Source organism: Sapajus apella, unplaced genomic scaffold (genome assembly GCF_009761245.1).
Source record: "Sapajus apella isolate SASKATOON/1434 unplaced genomic scaffold, GSC_monkey_1.0 scaffold48, whole genome shotgun sequence".
NCBI lineage: Eukaryota > Metazoa > Chordata > Mammalia > Primates > Cebidae > Sapajus > Sapajus apella.
This window is the reverse complement of record NW_022436988.1, coordinates 806266-829792: the sequence shown is the minus strand read 5'-3', so window position 1 is coordinate 829792 and position 23527 is coordinate 806266.

Genomic DNA, 23527 nt, shown 5'->3' with positions numbered 1-23527 from the left:
CAGGGTTTCACCATGTTGCCCAGGCTGGTCCCAAACTCCTGGGCTCAGGCAATGTGCCCACCTCGGCCTCCCAAAGTGCTGGGATTACTGACATGAGCCAACACACCTGGCCTAAATTATTAACATTTTAAATTGTCATGTTCCTTAGAGAAACTCTATTTGGGTTGGCCAGGCACGGTGGCTCACGCCTGTAATCCTAGCACTTTGGGATCTGCTGAGGCCGGCAGATCATGAGGTCAAGAGATCGAGACCATCCTGGCCAACATGGTGAAACCCTGTCTCTACTAAAAATACAAAAATTAGCTGGGCATGGTGGCATGTGCCTGTGGTCCCAGATATTGGGGAGGCTGAGGAAGGAGAATCGCTTGAACACGGGAGGTGGAGGTTGCAGTGAGCCGAGATGGTGCCACTGCACTCCAGCCTGGGCAACAAAGCAAGACTCTGCATCCAAAAAATAAAAATAAAAAAGATATGGAGGATTGTGGAAGCCAAGGTTCTTAGTGTGTAGATGAAGCCTCCAGGTAGCAGCCTCCAGCTAGAAGAGAGGCAAATGTTTCTTTTTGACCTTAAAAGGTTTCCTAGATCCTGGAAAGGCCTGGCTGCATTAATGGAGATTCTCTACAGATGCAAAGTATCCTCCACAAAAGATGGCTTTGCAGGGCCATTTCAAAATATGTCAAAGAAATAAATGCTGGGGTAGAGTATTGTTAATGCCTTCAGGGTCTGCTGCGCGTCCTGTGATGCTATAGCTGGGTCACGTTGGAATTTGCCTCCGTTTTGTCTGTGCTCTGTGTTAACGGTCACGCTTGTCCTTTGTGCCTAAGCTCCAAAAGGGTGAGGGCGTAGGATAGCCGACCTGCCTCCCCGCCTTGGTCAGGAAGTCTGTTTTTCAGGTTTCCCTTGGTCCGGAGGGGCGTCCGTTCAGCCTCAGGGGGCTAAGAATTTTATTTCTGGTTTACACATAGAATTATGTACACTTCCAGCACAGCCGGAAGGACATATAGGGGAGGAAAAATGATTTCCTCTCTACGCTTAGTAGGTCTCAGGTGGGACAGACCCAGTAACAAAAGGCAGATGAACAAGAGAAAAGCAAACAGAAGTTTATTGGTGTATCATGTATAACGGGAGATGTCCAGAGAGGTGAGTTGCCCTCAGGGAGGTGGGCCTCGCATTTGGGTTTGAATACCACCGTCCTGTGGGAACAAAGAAGGAGGCGGGTGGGGAGGAGGTGGGGGCAGCAGGTGGACGGTGTGAGGCACGTGCCAGTCCAAGCCGTGCCTGCTCCCCGATGACAGTCTCCCGTGACCTGGGGTCCCCCTCTGCCCAGTACAGGCAGGAGACACTTTGCAAATGGACGTTGTAAGGTCTGACTGCGCCTTGGACGGCGTGGCGACCCCGTGAACCGCACGTACACCTCTGGAGGGCCTTTCGGAATGAGAAAGCCTGAAGTAGCTGGAAGGACGCAGGATCCACCCCGCGGAGCCTGACTAACCCGGGACCGTGTCCCACTGCTTCCTATTCCGGCCTCCGCTGGCAAGGCCACTGGAGCTTGTAGCTGACCTTGGCCCAACCTCCTGACTCCAGACCCTGTGAGCCAGCTGTAACTCCTGTAACTTCACTGTTGACCCCGAACCTATAAAACCCAACCCCTATCTCACCCCGCTTCGCTGACGCCCTTTTCGGCCTCAGCCCGCCTGCACCCAGGTGACTGTCAGCCCTGTTGCTCACACAAAGCCTGTCTGGGGGTCTCTTCACTCAGAGCACGTGGTTTAAACAGACGTTTCCTTTGTGAATATGAAATTACCTTCCAGAGGGACACTACTCCGTTCACGGAAGTCCTGTGTCCACTTTCTCCCAGTCACCAGCTCACAGCAACCCTTACGCTACGGGGTGAGGTGCTTTTGTGTCCTGCAGATGGAGGCGGGTCATCGTTTTCTTCTACTCTTTCTCTCCTCAGATTTCCCACAGTCAACATGAACTTAAATTATCCGGGAAAATCGTGTTCTCTAAGAATAAACCAACATTTCTATTAAAGAGAGAGAGATTGCTGGAGGAGAGGGAGGGGCCCCTCCCAAACCTGACTCAGGCCTCCTCGAGGTCCCCGGGCTGTGCCAGGCTCAGAGGGCAAGGCTGTGGCTCCCCTGAAGGCGTCCCCTCTCCCCTGCAGCTGACATTCTCAGGTGAGGGGCTGGGGTGGCTGCCGGAGAGACCCCTGGCCTCCCAGTCACCCTGGCCGGCCTCATCCCTACTGGTTCCTTCCTGGGCTGTGCCGTGGACACCCCCTCCAGTTATTGTTGAGAACAGCTCAGTAGCAAGCAGGTGGGACGTGGGCACCCCCTCACTGTCCTCCTGGGTGAAGCAGGGACCCTGGATGGTCCCAGGGCATCTAGCAAGGCCACAGATACCACACTCAGCACAGCTCCTGCGCCTCCCACGCCAGCTCCCCTTCATACGCCCTGGCCTTCTCCCTAGGAGTCGGAAGCGGTTGCTTTGGATGGCAATGCGGCCACTTGCCCATGACTAGTTTTGGTTAATAAAGTTACTTTCCTTTTTTTTTTTTTTCCCACAGAGTCTCGCTCTGTCGACCAGGCTGGAGTACGGTGGTGCCATGTTGACTCACCACAACCTCCACCTCCCGGGTTCACGCGATTCTCCTGCCTCAGCCTCCCGAGTAGCTGGGATTACAGGCACCAACCACCGTGCCTGGCTAATGTTTTGTATTTTTAGTAGAGACGGGGTTTCACTATTTTGGCCAGGCTGGTCTCGAACTCCTGACCTCATGATGCCTGCCTTGCTCCCAAAGTGCTGGGATTACAGGCGTGAGCCGTTGCGCCGGCCAATGAAGTCACCTTCTTTCCACCAGACCTTGCTCTTGATCATTGAACTCTGCAAGTGACGAGGAACGGAACTTGTGTTCTGTAACAATGTTGGTGGCCCATGTGAGGGACGTTGCGTGCTTTGGGGGGGCCCAAGCCCACCCGTCTGGTTTCTGTTGGACCAGGCGTAGGCTCACCTGTGAGTCCCAGCTGCTGTGGCTGCTGAGCCTGTGGCCGGAACGGGAGGGAGCCGCCCTGCAGCCACCGAGACGCTTTTGCCGGGGATCCTTTCTCTTCCTGCGGTGCCTGCTGCCTCCAGCGCTTGCTGGTACTAAGGAAAGTGACCTCTAGAGAAGCTGATACACTTTGGAACTTGGAAACTTTGGAGCTGGGTGCATTAGTTGGAGTGCACCCAGGGACCCTCGGCCTCCCTCCTTCTTTTCTCTTAGGGTGTGGCTGGGGCCCTGCTCTGTTTCGTCTCCGCTGTGGGGGACACCAGGTGGGCATCTGATGCATTCGAATTCGTTTGTATTTGTGGCACCCTCCGGGCTTTGCTGAGTTGCCTGAGGGGCCGTTGGAAACTGAGGCCAGGAATTTGGGACTCTACGGAGCCCCTTAAAGGGGATTTGTTTGGACGCAGCTGTTTGTTTGTGAGTGTGAGCGTGCACTCTGATCTGTCTTTCCAGCAACCTCCTCCGTCGGCCACCAAAGCACCCTTAGCTCCCTGTGGCTGGAAACAGTTGACCCGACAGGCAACTTGTGCAGGTGGGAGGGATTCATTCACACCACGCAGGTCTGCGGTGGCGAGGCTGTCCCCGACAGGAGATGATGGATGGCGTGGGGGTGCTGGGCCTGCCCCACGCAGTGACCGCAGGCCCCCAGCCTCCCTCCTGCCTTTCCTTGTTCTTTTTCTCCTGTTCGGTCCATATCTAAGTCATCAGTTGTTGACTATGCTGGGACAGATCGTGCCTTCAGTCTCTTGCTGTGGCACCTGGGCAACTTCCCACAGCAGGGGTCCAGCCCAAAAAGGGAAAAATAGTTTCCAACACTCTGGCCCCTGATTTTGTCATCCCCTTAGGGACCTATTACAGCCCATTTTTGTGCATGTTTTACGCTGATGGGCAAATGACAGCAAGAAAAATTCAGAGCTCAGGTGGAGACCCTGCGCTGTGGGTAAGTAGAGTCTTCTAAGGTGCGCCCTTGTCCTCTCTGCTCTGCTTTGGACCCGCCGTTACCAAGCTGCTTGTGGAAAGACTCATTATTATGGTCTAACTAGAATGTAAATGTTGGAAACTCATGTGAAATTAAAGAGAAAGGAGGGTAAAAAAGTTTTTTTGTTTTGCTTTGTCTTGTTTTTTAAAACCAAACTGCCATAGAGACGGCTTTACTCACATTTCGGTTCAGGCCCTCCTTGGATGGATGAACTATCGGGCGCCATGGAGTGGGTCCAGTTCTGCGGGAACAGCCGCCCGCAGCCAGCGTCTCCTGCAGGGGCAGGAGTTTGTGATGCGTTACCATTGCCATGGCAATACCCAGACGTTACTGCCCCTTCCCATGGCAACGACCCAGAAGTGCCACCCCTTTTCTAGGAAATTCTGAATATCCCACATCTTAATTTGCATGTAGTTAAACGTAGGTATAAATGCGGCCGCTGCCCTGCCCTGAGCTGCTGCCCTCCACACGCTGCCTCTGGGGTAGCCCTCCTCTGCCACGGCTCCATGCTGCAGCCTCAGTGAAGCTGCTTTTGAGGGAGGAGAAAAGAAAAATTACTGGGGCAGACAGCTAAAGCTGGTCTTTGGTAAAATCCATTTATTTTTGAGACAGGATCTTACTCTGTCACCCAGGCTAGAGTGCAGTGGCGTGATCTCAGCTCACTGCAACCTCCGTCTCCTGGGTTCAAGCAATTCTCCTGCCTCAGCCTCCTGAGTAACTGGGATTACAGGCACCCACCACCACGCCCAGCTAAATTTTGTATTTTTAGTAGAGACCGGGGTTTCACTATGTTGGCCAGGCTGGTCTTGAACTGATGACCTCGTGATCTACCAAGACCAGCTCGGCCATAGAGACCCCCACCCAGGCGGCGCTGAAGGCATTAAGAAGCACTCAGAACGGCAAAGTGGGACTATCTAGGGGCCCAACAGCCTTCTGAGCCAAGAGCCTCCGGAAGCTGACAGCATTCCCGGCTGAGGGCCTGGAGCGGACGCTGACTCACACATTTAGTCACTCTGAACAGGTGATGATTACTAACAGCAAATGTCCTGTGTTTTCTCAAAGGACCAAGATAAACTAGGGAGGCAGCCGGTGCCTGCTTACCACGGATCAAGTACAAACTAGAGCGTATTGGGGGCAGGGCCACACGTCCTGGGCTGAAAGAGTCGTTTTCCAGGCGTATGACAGGCACTGCTGCTTAAGCCGTTTTCCACTTGGTGAGGGCGGCCGGCTTTTCCTTGCCGACATTCTTCTTAGCAGACAATACAGTTTGATCATGCGTTCAGCATGTCTCACCAATCGCAGTCAGCACTTCTCAACGGTCCGCTGCCTCGGCCTCCCGAAGTGCTGGGATTGCAGCGTGAGCCACCGCGTCCTGCCCACTTGTGTCTTTAGCACACTCACACGTAGACAGACAGCTTAGAAGGTACATGAGCTCTGGAAAACTTTGTAATTCTGAGTTGGTCTGATGATAATTTCCAGGCCTTACCCCTGTCACCGATTGCAGCAATAAAAGCTCTTCTTCCCCAGTTCATCTGCATCTTGTTACAGGGCCCGACCCTCGGTTTGACACGGGAACGGGGCTCCCTCTTGTCCGACCATCTGCTGCTGCTCTGGGTGGTGGCTGCAGCTCTGGTCTCTGCCTTTCGGTCTGGGCTGCCAGCTCACTGCTCTCCCCACATCTGGCTCCCATGTTCCCAGCTTCACACAGGGTCACGTTGTCTCCAGAGTTCTGCCAACACGAGTGAAGTCTTGTTGGTGTGACATCAAACAGCCACGGGGGCCGTTTCTGGGGTGCGGAGGCCACACCCAGAGTCTCTGGGAGAAGCCTTGCTTGGCAGAGCCGCGGACGGAGCCTGGTATCTGTGTTCTGTGCTGTTTACGCCACGGGACTGAGTTTCCCACTCCCTGTTTAGAAGGGACCCAAAGATACCGTTTTCCCAAAATTAATATGATTCAGTGACATTCCTAAGAGAATTTTTTATGAAATTGGAAAAACTGGTTCTAAAATTCATAGGAAATAGCAAAGAGGGCCAGGCATGGTGCTTGTGCCTGTAATCTCAGCCCTTTGGGAGGCCAAGGTGGGAGGATCGCTTGGGTCCAGGAGCTCCAGACCAGCCTGGGAAACATACCAAGACCTCCTCCCGATTTTCTGAAATGAAAATAAAAACAAAGAAATAACAAAGAGTCGGAAAAGGCCAAGGCACTTCTGAAGAAGGGCAAACGGTGTGGACCTGCCTCCCAGACCTCAGGAGGCCATACAGCTCCCGGGCTTCCCCTGTCCCCAGGTCTGACCTCAGGGCATGGATTAGGTGGGTCAGAGGCAGGATCACCTCCAGGGTGAAGGGGGTGTGAGAGAAGGGCCCGAGGGCCTGGAGTCCACACGTGCTGGTTGTGGGTAACCCCCCATATAGGCACCGAGGAATGGGAGCCAAGCAGAGCCCTGGCACAGTTAGGGCTTGAGGAATATCTCACTTTATAGTGTTACTACTCAGCTATTTCCTGTTATATAATCCTTCACATAATCATGTATTAGTTTATAGAAATAGGGCTTGAAGCCTCCCTTTATATAATCCTCTATATATAATGATATAATAGTTGATAGTATGAGTGCCTAAAGAATATTTCCCTACATATATACCTGTAATTATATCTTAGTTCATAATCGGAGGAATGCCTAGAGTGGACACAGTACAGAGCATGAATTAAGGAATAAGCAGCTTATAACCGGAGGAATGCCTGGAGTAGACACAGTGCAGGGCATGAATTAAGGGAAAACAGTTACACCAGGACAAGAACCCATGGCCCAGGCGGCAGCATTCAGTATTGTAGATACCCGCTGTATGGCAGGCTTGGGGCGAGAGCCACTCCTCCTGATGAAGGAGTTGTAGGACCTTGCTCCCGTTCTTGTGGAAGGTGCCCTCGGACCGGCAATCCACCTTGGTGACTGTGAACTTTATCAGCTCTTGCTACTGTGGTGCTCGAAAAGCATCTTCCCGTAGAACCCACTGGAAGCTGCCACGTGGCGGTAACCCTGACAGCTCTGTCACTGCTAGGTGACTTAAAGCATCCTCCTATAAATCTTCTTAGAAGTAGTTTGCCCATAGATAGAAGTATCGCACACTGCACCCCCTTACTGCACACGGCCCTTGCCTTCGTGGGAACGGACCCCTTGCTGCACGCTGTCCACCTCCTGGCCTAGTGACCTAATGGGGACGGACCCCATGTTTTATTGCTCACGACCCTATCACTATCCTTAAAGATGACTTCACTCACTGCCCTGCCCCCTAACCTGTACACAATAAGTACTCACGCTTCTGGACATTCGGAGCCTTGCCCGACTCCACTCATAGGTGGCGTGGCCCCCCGAGCCCAGCTGTGTTTTCTTTGTACTTCTGTGTCCTGTCTCTTTATTTCTCGGATCCTGCCTCAGCACAGCATAAGGGACACCCCACCACCCTGTGGGGCCCTCAGCCCTACATCTGGCTCCCAACGTGCCCTACAGCTGGTGGCTGTGAGGCCAGAGGGCAGACCCTGCAGGAACTCCCAGCTCTGCCCTGAGTGGCCAGAGGCACCGTCCTCAGGGCTCCGAGCTTGGAGCGTGGGATCTCGGAGGAACTCTCAGAGCAGAATAGTTGCTCTCGGAGAAACCCCTGGGCCCTTGCACATCTCCGTGTGCGTGCGTGCAGCGTGCGTTGCACATGTGGGTGTGGGTGTTGTCAAAGAAAACGATGAGACAAGTCTCCATCATTTTGGAGATTGATTTGCGCGTTAAGGACGCACCCGAGAGACAGGTCTATCCCTTTCTCCAAAGATGATTTTGAGGGCTCCAAATTTAAAAGGGGAAAGGGTGGGATATTGAGAAGCACACCATTTTCACATAAACGAAAAGGACAAAGGAAAAATGTGGAGAATCTTCATTTTACCGGCAAACAGTCAGATATGCATCTGTGTCTGGTGGCGGCGTGGCTGTTCCTGGGAAGAAACGGTATCAGTTGTCGATGTCCTGGAGACGTTTTGCAGCCCACCAGGGATTTCCTTGTCGACAACATACAAGGAAGGTGGCTAGCTCTTCATCTTGTTTTAGGAACCAAAAGGGGGAGGCAGGTTTGCGTGACCCAGGTCCCAGCTTGACTTTTCCCCTTGGCTAAATGAGTTTGGGGGTCCCCAAATTTAACTAAATAAGTGAAAATACACAGTGTGCAGGTGTGATTTCGACATGCAGGCCCTTGTGAGCATGTGCACGTGAGGTGTGCCGATGCTCACACACGTGTGTGGCTTGTGGGGAGGGAGCGTGTGTGTGAGGGTGCAGAGGGCACTGCCCCAGCCGGGAGGGCTGTCCTCCCCGGGAGGCCTCCGAAGGAGACTTCACGAAGCCGGGTCCTGAACACTGGAGTGTGAAGCTGCACATCTCTGCCTGCTCAGCGGTAGGTTCAGGCTTAAAAACTGTCAGAACTTAAAAAAAAAAAACAAAAACAAAGCTAGCCAGCCGCCACAGTGGGGTTGGAAGAACCACTCTGCTTGCAAATATGAGAGATGGCACAAGACTTCAGGCCAGCTGTGTGGGCGACCCCGACCGGGTCCCCACCCTGCTTGCACAGGGGATCCTTAAGCCCCTGGAGCATCCTGTTTGTGCAGCATGCCCAGCAGAGCACCCTGTCTCCGACTGGAGACAGAAACTGAGGGTGCCTTCTGATTCCCTTCCCTTCCCCTCCTGCTCCCCTCACTTTTCCCTCCCCCTTCCCTTCCCCTTCCCCTCCCCCTCCCCCTTCCCCTCCCCCTTCCCCCTCTTCTTCCCTTTCCTTTTTCCTCTCCCTAAACAATAATACCGTTCACTCATTACACAACTTCGACTATTGTGAACTCCTGGCCTCTGGCGCTTCCTCCATCTCCCCCAGCCCCTTCCCAGCCAGAGGGTGGGAAAGCGCTGGTTTTAATGAGAGATTTCCTGACTGCCTCCCCCGAATTCCCGGGCCCCTTCTGGTTTCCTGGCAGTGGAACACTCTCTGGCTTTGGTTTGTAAGCAGATGTGAGGATGATAGGCATCATTTTCATCTTAGAGGATTTCCCAACTGTGAAATGATGAGAGCTTGGTTAATGCCTTCTGAGATACATCAGTTCCATTTCCCCAAAGCCTCGCTTTGAAGCAGCTGTAACTTTATTAATTCTGTGTGTTACTGAGAGAACCAACGGCATTGGAGTCACCTTCGGGGGTTTCCTGGGTTGTCTAGAGCTGTGAAGTCGGGCTCCCAAGACTCCTGAGAGGCAGGAGCTTTTGGCGGGAGCAGACTCTGCAGCTTCGGTGTGGGCCACACGCAGGGCGCCTGTGCAGGACGCACCACACTCCACATGGCCCCATTGCCACAGGGATGCCATGTCACTTGGTATTTTTAAAAGCTCGAATGTTAAAAGAGTCGGCTTTTTAGTTTGTGCCAGAATGACTCTGGGGTCAAACTATTTCTTTTCCTTTTCCTTTTTTTTTTTTTTGAAACAGAGTCTTGCTCCGTTGCCTAGTCTGGAGTGCAATGGTGCAATCTCAGCTCACTGCAACCTCCACCTCCTGGGTTCAGGTGATTCTCCTGCCTCAGCCTCCAGAGTAGCTGGGATTACAGGCTTCCGCCACCATGTCCAGCTAATTTTTCTATTTTTAGTAGAGACGGGGGTTTCACCATGTTGACCAGGCTGGTCTTGAACTCCTGGCCTCAGGTAATCTGGCCACCTCAGCCTCCCTAAGTGTTGGGATTACAGGCGTGAGCCATGGAGCTGAGCTGAAACGATTTTGATGTGGCACCAGCATCATGTGTGACATCCACAGGCCTCTCTCATGTTCCCCTCCGCATGGAGCCTGTGGTTTTCAGGGCGAGATGCCCAGCTGCCAGCCAGTCACCCTTGGGGCTGAACCAGCTGCGTGGAAGGCTCTGTGGGATGAGGGCGACCTTTGGCCTGAGGTGCAGGGGCCCCTGGGCTCGATACTGTACCTCGTGTTTACCCAGGTCCCAGGCCCTGCACAGGGTGAGCCCCACACTAGTGAGACTGCCCCTGGAGCTGTTTGTTACGGAGGCTTACCACCTGATGCAGAGCCCTACTGTGGCAATGTCACCTGCCACACCAGCAGGGGTGTCTGTGGGGGTTGATGCCACCAGACACTAGTCTGTTCTGGGGAGAGAATCTCATTTGTCACATAAAGAGGTCAAATAGGCTGGCAGTTCCTGATCATAGCCCAGGTGTGGGGGCTGTGGGTCAGTCCTGGCTGTGCTGCCTCGGCCCCACCGGCTTCTCTGCGCCTCCCTGGGTGATGCCCGCCTCACCGGAGGTGGTGGCCGGTGCAACGCCATGGGGGCCTGGCACACCTGGCACACCCGATACCTCAGAGGCCTCTGCCCCAGCCACAGCCTGGATCTGCCCAGGAGGGCTGGACGGGTCACCTCCTCCGCCCAGGGCTCAATCCAGGCTGGGCTTCAGACATGGAGCTGCTGGCAGCCCGAGAAGGGTGCAGTTGTTGGGCTTCTCATTTCCAGGTAACTCAAGCTCGTTTTAGAAGCTGTGGAAAACACCGGCAAGCAGAGAACATGAATGACCTGTCCCATTATCCACCCAGCCCTGACCTCAGCCAGCATCCACTTTCAGATCCTCTCACTTTGTAGCTCCTGCCTCTGGGGCCAGCTGCTTCACACCCCAAGTCCTTTTATTATTAATTGACTCTTCCTGTTTACTTCAATCCACCAGGTGTGTGCAGAGCAGAGCAGAGCAGCAACCATGCCGGGCTGGAGCCCTGTGACCAAGGCGCCTGCTCGACGGAGCCTCTGAGGTCACTGCTGCCCACAGGTGCACGTGTGGGCACCCACCCACTCACGCACACACGCAAACACACCTGTGTGTGCATACACTGCACCCCACACACCATGCACGCTCGTGTGTGCTCTCACACACAAACATGCACTCTCAAGGGGCCTCCTGGGCTTGGGCCAGCCGTGGAGCTGGACTGAGAGAGGAAGGGAGCTGCTGGGGTGGCCTAGGTACGGCCCCTGGCCCGGCCTCAGCCCACCTGCCAGACTCTGCTGAAGGAGGACGTGGGTTGCCACCTGGATGCCAAGTGCAACGTCCCGATTTCACAGAACAGAAGATGGAGACAGAGCAGATCGGAGGAGGAGCGCTGGGAGGTCTCGGGAATTGCTAAAGGGCCAGCCACGGGCTCTCAGTTCTCCCCAGAGACCAGTCCAGAGACCGGGCCAATGGCCGGGCTGCTTTGCCCGCCCGCTGATTTGGTGGTCCAAAATTACGCGCGTCTGTGCAGACCGAAGACACCACCAAGGGGCGCTGTTGGCACACAGCAAGTTGGTGCCCGAATTCCGGACCTAGAAATTGATCCTGCTGCCCCCAGGCTGCTCTGCCACACGCAGAGGTGCCCAGGGATGCCAGGCGCCGGCCCTAAGCCGCGTGGGGGTGGCCCAGGTGCACCCCGAAGCCCCAGCTTCCATGATCTTCCTTCCCTGCCAGGAGGTGTGTGGGTTGGCTAAGTCCTGCTTCTAGGATCTTGGATCTCAGGGAGCACACCAGGGGCATGGGGGTCCTCACACCCAGGGGCTGTCGCAGCCATGCCGCCTCCTGGGTGTGGGCACTGTGTGTGGCTGGGTGGGCACCACCTGTTGTCATGGGCAGAGCCCCTTCCCTTGGACAGAACCCCTGGTGCCCACCCCCAGGAGTTGGGATCCAGGCCAGTGGGCAGAGGAAGGGGAGGCCATGCTCCTTTGGGGCCATTGTGTGACTGGAGGTGGTCCCTACTGTGTCCCCAAGTGGGCTTTATGGTGGTGCTGAGGGCTGTGGGGGGCATGCCCAGTACCAAGAGCTTCTGGGCTGATTTGAGGGTCGTTCTGTGTGTCTAGGCCATGTTGGGTGGGCCATGGCCTGTGGCTAGGGTCTTTAGGGAGCAGGATTGAGCCACATGTGGACAGGGTCCCAGTGGAGTAGGATTGAGCCTCCCTAAACTCCCAGCTCACACCCTCTGCACAACTTTGGTTCTCCTCTGACTTAAAAATGAACAGATTGGCCGGACGCGGTGGATCACACCTACAATCCCAGCACATTGGGAGGCCGAGGCGGGAGGATCACCGGAGGTTAGGAGTTTGAGACCAGCCTGGCCAACATGGTGAAACCTCATCTCTAAAAAATAAAAATAAAAAAATAAATCATAATGAAAAATGAGCAGATTAAACTGAAATAAATATTTCAAGCTGTTTTTAACAAAAAAAATGTATTATTCATCATTCGCAGTGCCCTCACTCAGATGACAGACACAGACGGGCTGGCTCTGCGGGGGCAGGCAGCTGGTGGCTGAGGTGAGGCCAGTGCAACATAGCTCTGATTTGCCCAGAATGTTTAATACTTGCCATTTTCTTCTTCTTAGTTTCATTTAAATGTCTTTTTCTTTTTTTTTTTTGACGGAGTCTTGCTCTGTCCCCAGGCTGAAGTGCAGTGGCACAATCTCAGCTCACTGCAACCTCCACCTCCCAGGTTCCAGCAATTCTCCTTCCTCAGCCTCCCAAGTAGCTGGGATTGCAGGTGCACACCAGCATGCCCAGCTAATTTTTGTATTTTTAGTAGAGGGGGGGTTTTGCCTTGTTGGTCAGGCTGGCCTCAAACTCCTGACCTCTGGTGATCTGCCCGCCTCGGCCTCCCAATGTGCTGGGATTACAGGTGTGAGCCACCTCGCCTGGCTGTTTAATGTCTTTTTATGGAGATACCATTTTGTAGGGTGATGAGAGCCCAAACCAAAATCGACCACCACCTGGGCATATGTCTTCCACATTTGCTTTATTTGATGAAGGAGTCTATGGCTAAGGGACCCATAGCCACAGAGCCTGGCCCTCCACTGCCCTGGTGTGACCCAGACCTTTAAAACTGCAGGCCCTCCCTCAACTCCATGTCACCCGGAAGCTTGAACGCTAAATCAACTATAGAGGCCTCGGGGGAAAGGGCCGGAGGGCGGCCGCACCCTCGTACCCTCCTGCATCTGCTGGAGCCCAGGGCCCCACCTCACAGGCAGCACCTGCTCCTGCAGGCTACAGACAGGGCCACGCAGGTGCCTGGAATCCGCTGCCAACTGCCAGGATGGGGTTTGCACCTGCCCCAGCCTGCCTGACCCCTGGGTGATGAGGGGAAGGCAAGAGTTTGAGGGAACATGAGCTCCAAGTGTGTTGCTGCCCTGTCCCTCATGGGTGTCCAAAGGCCAGGAGCCCTGGGATGTTGGGGGGATGTTTCAGTATCCCCAAACCTGAAGGCACCCAGACTTCAGGAAAAGGCTGGTAATGGAGGGATGGAGGTGGGGGTGCCTCCTTCATGGGCAGCTCCTTTCTAAGCTGTATCAGACCAGGAGGTCAGCAGGGCACGGAGCTGCCCAGGGGCTGTGTTTCCACAGGTCTGGGCTATGAAAACAGGGCCTCCTGGCCACCCTTCCTCTCTGGCCTTTTACCAGTGTCTCCTCCCAGGAGACACCAGTCCCCTTTCCCTGTGGGGCTGCTCAGAGCCATGTCAAAGACCTTCCCCAACCGTGGTCTTTCTGACCTCACTTTGCATTGTGGATGAAGAAATCCCCTGGGGTGGTGGGGGCTTGCTTCCTGGGGTCTCACGTGGCTGCCTTCACCCGCTTTCTTGGTCCCCCGTAGCCTGGAAACCCACCCCTAGATGGACTCAAGTTAACTGCAGATGTGTTTGACAGAACAGCAAGGACGTGTGTGTGGCTTCTAAGACCCTAGGCTCGGCAGGATCCCGACCCCTCCCTTTTCAGGGAAGCGACCCGCAATTCCCAGCACTCCTCTGCTCCTTTGCTGCTCAAGGACTGTGACTGCAGGCGCCTGGGGCCTATGCAGGAGTCACGGACTCTGCACTCAGGATGGGGCCCTGGCCCAGTCCAGGGAAGATGATAATGCCCACCTTGTTGAAATCCCACCCCAGGAGGGTTCAGGACAGAGCTGCCACAGCTGGCCACAGCCCCCAGGTCCTCTCTCGCAACCACGCTTCCTGCTTGAGAGAGAGATACTGAGGCCATGCTTTTGCACTCTCTGGGGAACGTGTGACTGGTAATGGTCTTTCCTCTTATTTGCTTGCATGTTCTCTAAATTTTTGACAATGAATTTGTTTACTTTGAAATAAGCAAGCAATACCAAAAGTTATTTTTAAAAGGACAGCCTCTAAGTCCATGATTACAATTTGGATGATGACCCAGTGTGATTGAGGGTGTTCCGACCCTCACACAGCACCGGTGGCAGACCTGACCAGGGCACGTGGAGGTGTTTCCACATGGCAGTGGCTTCCCGGTCCTTCAGAAGGACAGAGGCCACCAGGAGGCCATGGAGCTGAGTAGGTGGGCAAAGCAAATGAGGAGGAAGGGTGGGCTGGGAGTGAGGGGAGGGTGACTGTGATCCCCTGGACAGAGTCTTGTAAAGAAGCCCCCTTGCCTGGGTGCAGTGGCTTGTGCCTGTAATCCCAGCACTTTGGGAGGCCGAGGCCAAGGTGGGCAGATGGCTCGAGGTCAGGAGTTCGAGACCAGCCTGGCCAACATGGTGAAACCCCATCTCTACTAAAAATACAAAAAATTAGCCAGGTGTGGTGGTGCATGCCTGTAGTCCCAGGTACTCGAGAGGCAGAAGCAGGAGAATCACTTGAACCCAGGAGGCAGAGGTTGCAGTGACCTGAGATGGCGTCACTGCTCTCCAGCCTGGGCCATAGAGTGAGGCTCCATCTTGGCGGGGGGCGGGGGTAAATGGGGGTGCAGACCCCTTTTTCCCTTGCTTTCTTCTTTTCATGGCCCACGTTCTGAGGGAACAAGTTTAGCCAGCGATCACAGCTTCCCTTCAACATCGGGTGTTAGGAACATGTACTTGCCGTACTGGAAACGGCATCTCTGTGGCTGGGCATGGCGGCTCACACCTGTAATCCCAGCACTTTGGTAGGCTGAGGTGGGTAGATGATGAGGTTAGGAGATCAAGACCATCCTGGCTAACATGGAAAATGTCTCTACTAAATAATGCAAAAAATTAGCTGGGCGTGGTGGCATATGCCTGTCGTCCCAGCTACTAAGGAGGCTGAGGCAGGAAAATCACTTGAACCCGGGAGGCAGAGGTTGTAGTGAGTTGAGAGAGCACCATTGCACCCCAGCCCAGGTGACAGAGCAAAACTCCGTCTCAAAAAGAAAAAAAAAGGAACAGGCAGCTTCTCAGAACACATCTGTCTTCCACAGCCACTGGCGCACCCACCCCTGGGCACCACCCTGTGGCCTTTCTCCTCGGAAGCTGAGGTCCTGCATCACTCCCACAGCCGGCGTCTCTCTGACGAGCCTCAGTAGTACATTTATGCAAGAAAAAAGAAATCTACTTCTCTCTCTGTCTGTGCGTAGGAGCCAGAGAGAAAAACCAATCACAATGCAATTGCACATGTTGCCGAGATGCTTTGTGCAGATGTTGACACTGGAGATGAGGGCTGAACTTTGTAATATAAGAGCAAGAAGATAAATGTTGATTTAAAATCCAAGTACTTGGACTTTGCTAGAATATTCCGTAATCCTTTCCTGGTCTTGATTACTAAAACAGTTTTCAGGAAAGTTTTATTTGGTGAGTCACCTGATTATCTAAACACACTTCTCTTTCTTGTGGGGGTTTGATTCCAGCTGAGTCACCTGCCAGAACCAAGCCCACGTGGGTGTTGGAGGCTTTGGGGGCTGGGTGGTTTCCTGGGGACTGGTGAGCTCATCAGATCCCTAGACTCGCTGGGGATCCTGTGCCTTGGCCAGGGAGGCAGAGGTTGGTAGCGCCTTGACCGCCATCCTGAGGACACAGGTAAGAAGCCAACAGAGAGCAAGAATATGTCTTATTAAAGCTGCTTCACTCCACAGGCATCTCTGGAATGTTCTCTGGGCCCCAGACCTGCACGAGGCATTCTGGGCGAGACAGAGACGAAGCCACTTGAGCTCGGAAGCTGGTGTTCAAAGGGTGTGACGTGGCCTCACCCCTTTCCTCTGCAGGGCTCAGCCGGCATCTGCACCCCCGAGGTAGCTGGGAGCCCTTGCGGTTGGCCAGGCCCATCTGGCAGCCTTGTCCCTGCTCATCCACCCGCTCTGGGCTGTGTTCAGTTTCCTGGGCTCTGCCTCTCCACCTGTTCCTAACATGAGAGCTTGTGTACCCTGGGCTGGTGGGAATGGGGTTTTGGCTCGGGGGCAATCTGGGTGCTGGGCTCAGGTCCCCAGTGGCTCCGGGTCATGGCCTTGGCCCTACAATGGCTGTGCTGCCCCATCAGGGGTCTCTGCAGCTGGGAAATGCCTGGTCCTTCTCCTGGAGATACAGGAGTCTTGGATTACCTGATGATGGCCACGTCTTGCTCCCCTGGTACCACCCACCCATCCACCAAGTCTTGCCAGGACCTCCCTCTGGGCCCCAAATCAAGCTATCCATCCCAGCATCTGCCTTGAGTGGCCTCTCCTATACCTGGCTGCCCAGGAAGAGATCCAAAGGCTCCATTCCAGGCTGCTGGGGTGACCAAGGACCTTCAGAGGACCCCACACTCTCAGACCAGGATGAGGCTGAGGTCTGAGAGGCAAGCCTGCCCAGGCCCTGGCTGGCCAGGCCGAGCTGGCCACAGCTTCCCCAGAGTAGACGCCACCATGCATCCCCCACCCCCTGCCCCCTGCACCCCGCAGCTTCCTGGCCCCACACTGCTCCTGCTGGGTAACAAGTTTGGTGCATCCTCCACCCCCCGGCCCCTGCCCCCCGGCAGCTTCCTGGTCCCACACTGCTCCTGCTGGGTAACAAGGTTGCAGAGTATTAAATTCTCAAGGCAACTGCTGTGTGAAAAAGCAACGCAAACCTGCAAGGAACCTGCTTGCCACAGGGCCCCTCAAAGGGCTCTGCTGCTCCTCTGGCAAAACCTCCTTTAGGCAGTGACTGTGCCGGCCGTTGGCTGGGCTGTGTCCTGGGAACTGGGGCTGGGAGGGGCCAGATGGGAGGGCCCTTGTCCCCCCTGCGCCCACTGGCCCAGCTCTCAGTGTCCACCCAGGTGCAACGCCCCCTCCCTGGCGCCTATTGGCCAGGGCAGACGTAGCTCAGCCCCGAGGCCTTGAGGCCTTTTCAGGGAAAACCAGGACACAGGGGCTCCTCCCAGGAGCCTCTGACCCCCAGAACCAGAAACAGGCTTCTCTGTGGGGTCCCTCAACTCTGACTTTCCTCTCGTCTGAGGGGACCAGGCAGGCCGGCTCAGGCACCTGAGCCTTTAGGGAATAAGATCCTGCCGTCTCCACTCACAGCAGGGGCGCCTGGCAGCCAAAGCTCAAGGCCTGCCCCTCTGCCAGGGCTGGGGCGAGGAAGCCCGGTGGTGGGGGGTGGTCCTGGGTGAGGAGGGACGCTCTAACCTGGTGGGAGTGGCAGGCAGCCCCAGGCGTGTGGTGACCCCAAGCCAGATGCAGACAGCCCCCAGTGGGGAGGAGCAAGGGTCATGGGGATGTAGGGAAAGGATTTTCGGGCTCCTCCTGCAGGGCCACCGTGGGAGACAATTTGTCACTTTCTTACAAAACTAAACACACTCTGACCACAGCATCCAGCAATCCCGCTCCTTTGAATTTACCAAAATGAGTTAAAAACATATATCTACAAAAACCTGCACAGGAATAGCTGTAGTGGCTTCATTCATAATTGCTCAAACGTGGGGGTAACCAAGATGTCCTTTTGTAGGTGGATGGATAAATAAACCGTGGTATGTCCAGACAATAGAATATCGTTCAGCGTTAAAAAGAAGTGAGCTCGTGGGGCAAGGTGGCTCACGTCTGTGATCCAGCACTTTGGGAGGCAGAGGCAGGCAGATCACTTGAGCCCAAGAGTTCCAGACCAGGGTGGGCAACATGACGAGACCCTGTCTCCACACACACACACACACACACACACACACAAACCCACAAAACTTATCGGGGCGTGGTGCTACACACCTGTAGTCACAGCTACTTGGGAGGCTGAGGTGGAAGATCGCATGAGCCTAGGAGGTGGAGGTTGCAGTATCTGTGATTTCAGCACCGCCCTGCAGCCTGGGTGACAGAGCAAGACCCTGTCTCAAAAGGAAAAAAAAGAAGTGAACTATCAAACCACAAAAGACATGGAAGAACTGAAGTGCATATTCCTAAAAAAAGAAGCTGAAAGGGCTACGTAATGTAGGAATCTGGCTCTATGACAGTTTGGAAAAGGCAAAACTAAGGAGACAGTCAAAAGATCCCTGGTTGCCAAGGGCTGGGAGAGGGAGGGATGAGAACACAGAACATAGATGAATTCTGGAGGGAGAAACCCGTACGTCCAATGTTAGAGCAGCGGGTCTGCATGATTATACCTGTGTCCAAACCTGCAGAACGCACAGCGCCAGGGGGAAGCATAATGGGCACTGCAGGGGGGAGGAAGACAGTAACAAGGGTAACAAACCGCCTGGGCTGGTGGGACTGGGGAGGGCTGTGTACTCGCAGGAACATGGAAGCTGGGAGAGCTCCATGCTTTTGACTCAATTTTGCTATGAACCTACAACTGCTGTAAAAATAAAGTCTACTGAAGAAAGAAGTGTTAACTTACAAGCGTCTCTGTTTAAAGAGCGAAGAGATGAACCACGAAGGGGAAAACGTGTTTCAGCAATAACGAATCGACAATTGGCTCGCTGCTGAAATTCAGAGAACTTTAAGAGATGGCAAAGCAGGGACCACGTTTCACAAACACACGGCAGGACCAGGATGTCGTGGCCACAGTGGGACAGCGGCCACAGGTTGGGTGCTCACCCCGTGCCAGCCTGCCGACCTCCAGCCCCCAGAGGAGCCGCCTCTGCAGGGCCTTCCAGCAGGTGCCCAGGGGCTTCTGCCCCCAGGGCTGCCATGGCCCTCCCAGGGGAGGCCGGACTGGGAATTTTCATTTCCTGGAAACTGAGGCTCACGGGAGATATGCAGATGAGCCCAGGGCATCATGGGAAATGGCCCTTCATATACCCAGGCCGGCTCCGCGCCCTTCCTCTGGGCCGCACAGGAGCGAGGCGCGGGCCGGGCGGCGAGGCCTCCTGAGGGGTCTCGGGGACACGGCCGGGGCCGAGTGGGGTGCTGGGAGCCTGAGCCGGGCCAGGATACTTCAGGTGCCCCCAGTTCCCCCCACTTTCCCTCAGTTTCCCTCAGGTTACCAAATTCCTCAGATTCCCCCAGTTTTCCTCAGGTCCCCTCAGTTTCCCTCAGGTTCCCCAGTTTTCCTCAGGTCCCCCCAGTTTCCCTCAGGTCCCCTCAGTTTCCCTCAGGTTCCCCCAGTTTTCCTCAGGTTTCCCCAGTTTCTCTCAGGTTCCCCCAGTTTCTGTTCCCCCAGTTTTCCTCCATTTCCCCGAGGTTCCCTCAGCCTCCCCCAGTTACTCTCAGGTTGCCTCTGTTTCCCTCAGGCTCCTTTGGTTTCTCTCACGTCCCCTCAGGTTCCCTCACTGTCTCAGGTCCCCCCAGTTTTCCTCAGGCTCCCTCAATTTCCCTCAGGTTTCCTCAGTTTTCTCTGTTCCCCCAGTTTCTCTCAGCTTCCCTCTGTTTCTTCCAGTTTGCCCGTTTCCCTCAGGCTCCCCCAGTTTCTCTAAGGTCTCCCCCAGGTTCCCTCAGGCTCCCCCAGATTCTCTCAGGTCTCCCCCAGTTTCCCTCAGGCTCCCCCAGTTTCTCTCAGGTCCCCCCGGGTTCCCTCAGCTTCCCTCAGGTCCCCCCGGGTTCCCTCAGCTTCCCTGACGTCCCCCCGGGTTCCCTCAGCTTCCCTCAGGTCCCCCCGGGTTTCCTCAGTTTCTCTCAGGTGTCTCAGGTTTTCCTCAGGTTTCCACAGTTTCCCCCAGTTTGCCTGTTTCTGATTCCCACAGTTTCCTTCAGATTCTTCCAGTTTCCCTCAGGTTCCCTCAATTTCCCTCAGGTTCCCTCAATTTCCCTCAGGTTCCCTCAGTTTTCTCTGTTCCCCCTAGTTTCTCTCAGGTTCCCCGAGTTTTCCTCAGCTTCCTTCAGTTTCTCTGGTTCCCCAAGCTTCCCTCTGTTTCCAGTTTGCCCCAGTTTCTCTCAGCTTCTCCCACTTTCTCTCAGGTTCCCTCGGGTTCCCCCCGTTTCCCTCGGGTTCCCCCCACTTTCCCTCGGGTTCCTTCAGTTTCTCGGGTTCCTTAAGCTTCCGTCTGTTTCTTCCACTTTGCCCCAGTTTTCCTCAGGTTCCCCCAGTTTTCCCCAGGTTCCCTCAGTTTCCCCCAGTTTCCCTCAGGCTCCCCCAGTTCTCAGGTACCCCTGTTTCCCTCAGGCTCCTTTAGTTTCCCTCAGGTCCCCTCAGTGTCCCCCAGTTTTCCTCAGGTCCCCTCAGTTTCTCTGATGTTCCCCCAGTTTCAGGTTTCCCTCAAATTCCCTCAGTTTCCCCAAGTTTCCCTCAGGTTTAATCAGTTTCTCTCAGGTTTTCCTCAAGTTCACTCAGTTTCTCTTAGGTCCCCTGTTTCCCCCCAAGTTCCCCCAGTTTCCCTCAAGTCCCTTCAGTTTCTCTCAGGTTCCCCTAGATTTCCTCAGGTTCCCTCAGTTTCTCTGTTTCCCTCAGTTTCCCCCAGTTTCCCTAACGTCCCCTCAGTTTCTTTCAGGTATGTTTCCCTCAGGTCCCCTCACTTTTTCTCAGGTTCCCCCAGTTTTTCTGTTTCTCTCAGGTTTTGCCAGTTTTCCTCAGGTTCTCTCAGTTTCCCCAGTTTTCCTCAGTTTCCCCAGTTTCCTTCAGATTCTTCCAGTTTCCCTCAGTTCCCCTCAGTTTCTCTTGGGTTTCTCCAGTTTTCCTTAGGTTCCCTCAGTTTCCCCAGTTTTCCTCAGTTTCCCTCAGTTTCCCCAGTTTTCCTCAGTTTCCCCCAGTTTGCCTCTGTTTCTCTGATTCCCCCAGTTTCCTTCAGATTCTTCCAGTTTCCCTCAGTTTCTCTCAGGTTTCTCCAGTTTTCCTGAGTTCCCTCAGTCTCTCAGGTTCCCTCAATTTCCCTCAGGTTTCCTCAGCTTTCTGTTCCCCCAGTTTCTCAGGTTCCCCCATTTATCTCAGCTTCCCCCAGTTTTCCTCAGCTTCCTTCAGTTTCTCTGGTTCCCCAAGCTTCCCTCTGTTTCTTCCACTTTGCCCGTTTCTCTCAGGTTCCCCCAGTTCTCCTCAGGTTCCCCCAGTTCTCAGGTTCCCCCAGTTCTCCTCAGGTTCCCCCAGTTCTCCTCAGGTTCCCCCAGTTCTCCCCAGGTTCTCTCGGGTTTCCCCAGATTCCCCCAGTTTCCCTAAGTTCTGCTTAGTTTAATCTCAGGTTCCCCCAGTTCTCCCCAGGTTCCCCCAGTTCTCCTCAGGTTCCCCCAGTTCTCCTCAGGTTCCCCCAGTTCTCCCCAGGTTCCCCCAGTTCTCAGGTTCCCCTAGTTCTCCCCAGGTTCCCCCAGTTCTCAGGTTCCCCCAGTTCTCAGGTTCCCCTAGTTCTCCCCAGGTTCCCCCAGTTCTCCTCAGGTTCCCCCAGTTCTCAGGTTCCCCCAGTTCTCCCCAGGTTCCCCCAGTTCTCCTCAGGTTCCCCCCAGTTATCAGTTTCTCTCAGGTTTCCTCATGTTCCCTCAGGCTCTCCCGGGTTTCCTCAGTTCCTCTCACGTCCCCCCAGTTTCCCTCAGTTTTTCTCAGGTTCCCTCACGTCCCCCCAGTTTCCCTCATGTGTCCCTAATTTCAGTTTCCCCCAGTTTGCCTGTTTCTCTGATTCCCCTGGTTTCTTTCAGATTCTTCCAGTTTTCCTCAGGTTCCCTCAAGTCCCCTCAGGTCCCCCCAGTTTCTCTGATTCCCCCCGTTTCTCTCAGATTCCCCCAGTTTCCCTAAGGTTACCTCAGTTTCTCTCATGTTCTGCCATATTTCCCCGGTTCCCTCAGTGTCTCTCAGGTTTCCTGAGTTTCCCTCAGGTTTCCCCCCATTTCTGTTTCTCCCCGTTTCTGTTTCCCCCCGTTTCTCTGGTTCCCACCATTTCTGTTTCACCCCCCCATAAGTTCCCTCAGTTTCCCTCCAGTTCCCTGTTTCCCTCCAGTTCCCTCAGTTTCCCTCAGGTCCCATTAATTTTCCTCAGGTTTCATCAGGTTTTCTCAGGTTCCCCCAGTTTCCCTCAAGTTCCCTCAAGTTACCCCTTGGTTTCCCTCAGGTTCCCCCACTTTCCCCCAGGTTCCCCCACTTTTCCTCAGTTTTTCAGGTTTTCCCAGTTTCCCTTGGGTTCCCCCAGTTTCCCTTGGGTTCCCCCCAGTTTTTCCCGGGTCCCCCAGTTTCCCCCAGGTCCCCCCAGTTTCCCCCAGGTGCCCCCCGGTTTCTCTTAGGCCCCCCCAGTTTCCCTTGGGTTCCCCCCAGTTTTTCCCGGGTCCCCCCAGTTTCCCCCAGGTCCCCCCAGTTTCCCCCAGGTCCCCTCAGTTTCCCCCAGGTCCCCCCCGGTTTCTCTTAGGCCCCCCCCCGGTTTCCCTAAGGTTCTCCCACTTTCCCATAGCTTCTCCCAGGTTCCCCTTGTTTCCCTCAGTTTCCCTCATGTCCCAGTTTCTCTCAGGTTGCCCTAGTTTTCCTCAGGTTCTCAGTTTCCCTCAGGTCCCCTCAGGTTCTACTAGTTACCCCCAGTTTCCCTCAGGTTCCTTCAAGTTCCCCTTGGTTTCCCTCAGGTTCCCTCAGTCTCAGGTTCCCCCACTTTCCCTCAGGTTCCCCCAGTTTCAGGTTCCCCTAGTTTCACTCAGGTTCCCTCAGTTTCACTCAGGTTCTCCCACTTTTCCTCAGTTTCTCTCAGGTTTTCCCACTCAGGCTCCCTCGGGTTCCCCCACTTTACTCAGGTTCCCCCACTTTCCCATGGGTCCCCCAACTTTCCCATGGGTCCCCCAACTTTCCCACGGGTCCCCCACTTTCCCACAGGTCCCCCCACTTTCCCACAGGTCCCCCCACTTTCCCAAAGGTCCCCTCAGTTTCTCTTGTGTTCTGCCAGATTTCCCCAGGCTCCCCCACTTTCCCTCAGGTCACTTCACTTTCCCTCAGGTTTTCTCAAGTTCCCCCAGTTTCCCTTAGGTCTTCTCAGCTTCTCTGATTCCCCTAGTTTCACTCAGGTTCCCTCAGTTTCCCTCAGGTCTGCTCAGTTTTCCTCCAGTTCCCCGGGGTCCCCTAAGTTCTGCTTAGTTTCTCACGTTCCCCCAGTTTTCCTCAGCTTCCCCCAGTTATCAGGTTCCCCTAGTTCTCCTCAGGTTCCCCCAGTTCTCCTCAGCTTCCCCCAGTTATCAGGTTCCCCTAGTTCTCCTCAGGTTCCCCCAGTTATCAGTTTCTCTCAGGTTTCCTCAGGTTCCCTCAGTTTCCTTCAGGTCCCCCCAGTTTCAGGTCCCCCCAGTTTCACTCAGGTCTCCCCAGCTTCCCCCATTCGCCTGTTTCTCTCAGATTCCCCCAGTTTCCTTCAGATTCTTCCAGTTTTCCTCAGGTTCCCTCAGTTTCTCTCAGTTTCCTTCAGGTTCCCCTCAGTTTTCCTTA